The sequence below is a fragment of the Lynx canadensis genome, chromosome A1, assembly GCF_007474595.2.
Source record: "Lynx canadensis isolate LIC74 chromosome A1, mLynCan4.pri.v2, whole genome shotgun sequence".
Classification (NCBI taxonomy): domain Eukaryota; kingdom Metazoa; phylum Chordata; class Mammalia; order Carnivora; family Felidae; genus Lynx; species Lynx canadensis.
Window position 1 is genome coordinate 172,766,096 of NC_044303.2, and position 4,828 is coordinate 172,770,923.

The 4,828-nt window shown below is 39.9% G+C and overlaps 1 non-coding gene across 1 annotated transcript; it reads left to right on the forward strand.

Moving 5' to 3' along the window:
* Nucleotides 1-576: 576 nt before the first annotated feature.
* Nucleotides 577-683, forward strand: LOC115526139. Its single transcript, XR_003972556.1, has one exon. It is a non-coding gene; the product is annotated as a U6 spliceosomal RNA (small nuclear RNA).
* Nucleotides 684-4,828: the final 4,145 nt, after the last annotated feature.

Consider the following 4,828-nt stretch of genomic DNA (forward strand, 5'->3'; position numbering starts at 1 on the left):
GAGGGGCACAAAGAGGGGGAGACACAGAATCTGAAGCAGGCTCTAGGCTCTGAGCTGTTGGCACAGAGCCCAATGCGGGGCTCAAACTCACGAACCCGTGAGATCATGACCTGAGCTGAAGTAGGACATTTAACCGACTGAGCCACCCAGGCACCCCATAAAAAAAAAGAAAGAAAAATAAGGAAGAGATGGTAGAGGGGACCTGGGTGGTTTGGTCAGTTAAACGCCTAACTCTTGATCTCAGCTCAGGTCTTGATCTCAGGGTGATGAGTTCAAGCCCACATTGGGCTCTGTGCTGGGTGTGAAGCCTATCTAAAGTAATAATAATAATAATAAAAAAAATAATAATAATAATAAAAGAAAAGATGGTAATGATGAAACCTGAGTTAGTGATCTGGAAATGGAAGAAAGATTTCAAAATACAGTGGGGGAAAAAAAAGCAATAGAAATGGTGAAAAAATGAAGACATCAAGGGCCGGTATGGGAGATATAACATGTAAATAATAAGATTACCAGAAGGAGAAAAAGGAATGAACGGAGGAGAGGCAATAACTGAATTAAAAGAGGAAGAAAATCATGCTCACTTCGGCAGCACATATACTAAAATTGGAACGATACAGAGAAGATTAGCATGGCCCCTGCGCAAGGATGACACGCAAATTCGTGAAGCGTTCCATATTTAAAAAAAAAAAAAAAAAAAAAGGAAGAAAATCTCTTAGAGCTAAAGAACAATTTGGATTTAAAGATTGAAAGGCTTTCCTGAATTCCAGTCAGACTGATTAACAACAACAATAACAACAACAACAACAGATATACCCACTTACATACAAGTATATTCTGGGAAAATTCCTGAACTCCAAAAGTGAAAGTACTGATTTTATTGTATTTTTTCAAAGTACTAATTTTAGAATCTGTTGGATAGAAAGAAAAATTTACTTAAAAAGGAAAAATATCAGCCTAGCATGAGATTTTGCATTAAAAACCCAAAGTCAGGGGCACCTGGGTGGCTCAGTGGGTTGAGCGGTTGAAGCGTCCAACTTTGGTTCAGGTCATGAACTCATGGTTCAGGAGTTCAAGCCCCACATTAGGCTTGCTGCTGTCAGCGGGGAGCCTGCTTCAGATCCTACGTCCCCTTTGTTTCTGACCCTCCCTGCTTGCGTTCTCTCTCTCAAAAATAAATAAACCTTAAAAAAAAAAACAAAAAAAAAAAACCTGAAGCTCGAGAGAATGAAATGAAATCCACAGACTACCAAGGGAAAACCAAACAAACAAAACAACAAAAAAACCCTACCCAGGGATCTTTACCCAGCTTAGATACTGTTCATTTGTTAGAGTGAAAGAAAGGTCTGTGTGCATCTAGGGAGACTAGGACATCACAGGAGTTCCCATCAGTGAGAGAGACAGCTAGAACCCAGAATGGGGCAAGGGGGCAGCACACCTATTTACTGTGAGGTGTTAGGAATCTGGCCCTGATCCAGAACTTCTTAAGTGTGCATGCAAACTAAAATTAACAACGATGAATATTTAAAAAACAACAGTCGCTTTTTACCAAGATGCAATAATTGAAAAGAACATAATTCCCATGGCTAGTAGCAACAGCAGTGAGTGCAGGAGAGGGCTCGCTCATACACTACATTTGGAACTGTGAATTCAATACGGGCAAGCAATCTGGCAGTGCCTATTAAAATAAAAAATATGCATACGTTTGCCTTAGTAATCTCCTTCCTGCTGGTCCTTAGAAATAAAGGCACTAATACGTAAGCATTATTATTACATATATTAAGTATACTATTTTATTGCAGCACTTTTTGTAGGGACAAAAAATTGGAAACAAAGTGTATAACCATCATGAAGGAAATAACTGGCTAAATCGTAGTATATTCACATCATAGAATATTAAGCATAGAATATTCTATTCGCAGCATAGAATATTAAGCACTATTATATAGCTAAAAGAATGAGTGAGCTCTCCATCAAATGACTTGCAGAGATTTCCACTATGTATTTTACTAAGAAAGGCAATCCAGAGAATTTTTATAACAATCCTTTTATTTTGTAAAATGGTGAGGAGGAAATCCCCACGTATGTGAGTTTGTCTAATTAAAAGAGTAGGTAGAAGGTGTGGAAGGGCACGCAGAGGTTGTTAACTTGCTCAGAGGAGGGCGATGGAGTTAGCCGGAAGAAGGGAAGAGAGAGGAGGTAAACAGGACCAAGGACATAAGCTTAAGCAATAATTCATGACAGGCAGAGCACCTGTGTAGAGTGGGCTGATGCTTTGCAAATAAAGCTTTCAATTTGTGAAAACTAACACATGTTTTTGTACAGCTTTTATGGTTGTCTTCTAACTATGGAGCTCTGGCAGAATGGGTGTTTTACCCAAATTAGGGATGCATACTATATATTCCAAGTTTAGCAATGCAAATTCTCTTCTGTAGGAAATTAAATAAACAGACATTAATGTAAGTGCTGAATCAAAGCCAAACCAGCAGTGCTTTTGAAACCTGGCAATCTGCCTGTTGATCATTATTTGATCAGTAGATAATCTTTAAGATTTACATGGTTTTAGGAACTGTAGATACATGGTTCACATACCCTGTTGTCATGAAAACAATGATATGTATACGGGCAAATGTATGGAAATTAACAATCCATATTTGCATATTAATAATATCATGGCTTAGGCTTTTTAAGCATAAACATTACATACATTATTTATTTCCAACATGGGTCCTTCATTGATCTGCATGAATTTTTCGTTTTCAAAGTTAGGAAAATTAACTCTTAGAAAATCATTTACTGGTAAAAACAATGAAGCTTTTTAAGTAGTAAAATAGAGGGCACTTAATTTTTTTTTCAAGTTTATTTAAGAGAAAGAGGAGAGAGAGAGAGAGAGAGAGAGAGAGAGAGAGAGAGGCAGAGGGAAGGGACAGTGATGTCGGGCTCAAACCCACCAACCATGAGGTCATGACCTGAGCTGAAATCAAGAGTGGGGTGTTTAACTGACTGAGCCACCCAGGTGCCCCAGAGGGCACTTAATTTTTGCTTAAACAAAAAAATTTCTCTTTGGGTGCCTGGGTGGCTCAGTCAGTTAAATGTCCAACTTCAGCCCAGGTCATTATCTCATGGTTCGTGAGTTCAAGCCCTGCATCAGCTTTGTGCTAACAGTTCAGAGCCTGAAGCCTCCTTCAGAGTCTGGGTCTCCCTCTCTCTCTGCTCCTCCCTCACTCATGCTCTGTCTCTCTGTCTCTCAAAAGTAAATAAATGTTTTAAAAAAATTTTTTAAGAAATTTCTCAGTAAGAATATCAACATGAGTGGGGCTCCTGGGTGGATCAGTAGGTTGGGCATCCAACTTCAGCTTGGGTCATGATCTCACTGCTTGTGAGTTTGAGCCCTGCATCAGGCTCTGTGCTGACAGCTCAGAGCCTGGAGCCTGCTTCTGTGTCTCCCTCTCTCTCTGCCCCTCTCCCACTCACACTCTGTCTCTTTCTCTCAAAAATAAATAAACGCTAAAAAAAAAAAAAAAAAAAAAGAATATCAACATGAGTGGTGAAGTTTGATGTATTAACTCTCTTCATGGACATTTGCAATTTTAGAAAGGAAAAGCTTTAGAACAAAGGAGTTTTTCTAACTCCTAGTGAGAAAATAGTAGTCCTTTAATAGTCCTCTAGTAGTATTTCTAACATTAATGAAAATATAGGTTTGGCCCCTAGTGGGCAGGGAGCCTTCTATCATGCAGAGGACTAGAACCAAGAATAGGGCCCTGTTCCTGTCCACCTGGCTCATGCCCTTAAACCTGCTGCACTCCTCAGAGCCCTAGCCAACAAAAGCTAGATGTAGACCCTCCCAGGCTGATTAGAACAATTACCAAAATCTCTTTGTTCTTTTCCAACTTGATTTTTCTTACTGTCTGTAACCCAGAAAGTTAGAGAAACCCCCTCACCCAAATCTCCCTTCCAATTCCACACCCTTTCCCCAAATTCTGATTCTGTTTAGGACCGTCCAGGCCTGATATTTGGACTTGGCCTCCCAGCTACAATTTGGCTTTCTCCTCTCTCAAATGGTTTTGATCTGGACTCTGCCCATCTCCTTTGCAGGGCCCTACATCAGCCTTAATTATACTGATGGGAAGCTACATCAGATGTTAAATTGTCATCTTAATGTTGCTTAAAGAGTGTTGAGTTGACACAAAGCTTAAGTTCAGTGATATTTAAAGGTTAAAGGTCCTATCAGAGTCGATGTATGGAAGTGCTAACAAGCAGGTAGTCAAGTTAGTTACTCAGTGTGTCTGTAGTCTCTGGGATTTGGAGAGGCAGTGCTAGATTCAGCATTTCAGATCTCTCTCAGGCTTTCCCCTCTATGCCTTGTTGACTCATTGTTTTGTTTTGTTTTGTTTTTTAGAGATGTGAATAATATTAGCCAACTGTCTGATTCAGCTCTTCCCACTTGGACCTGTCAGCAGTTTTCTGAAGATATCATATTTCATTCATGGTATATTGATTTAATTATTGTAACTGGAGTATTCTCAAGTTCATCAGATTTCAGAGATCGTTTTGTTCAGGGCCAAAGTAGCAGGGTCTAAAGTCCCATTTCCACCTTCAAGGTAGCCCTCTTGCTTTGGACAATTGCTCAATTCCTGCCAATCATCTCTTGGTCTGTTATAATTTTTTTTCAAGCTGCTTTTCTCTCCATGCATTATGTAGGACACAGAATGTCCGTGCTTATGTGCTGGCACTCGAGTAAGTTGAGCAGAAAGAAGGTATTTCTTCCCCATTAAGCCCAGCCAACATCCCAGCATTGGGTCTTGGGACTTGGCTTGGGTTCCTAGAG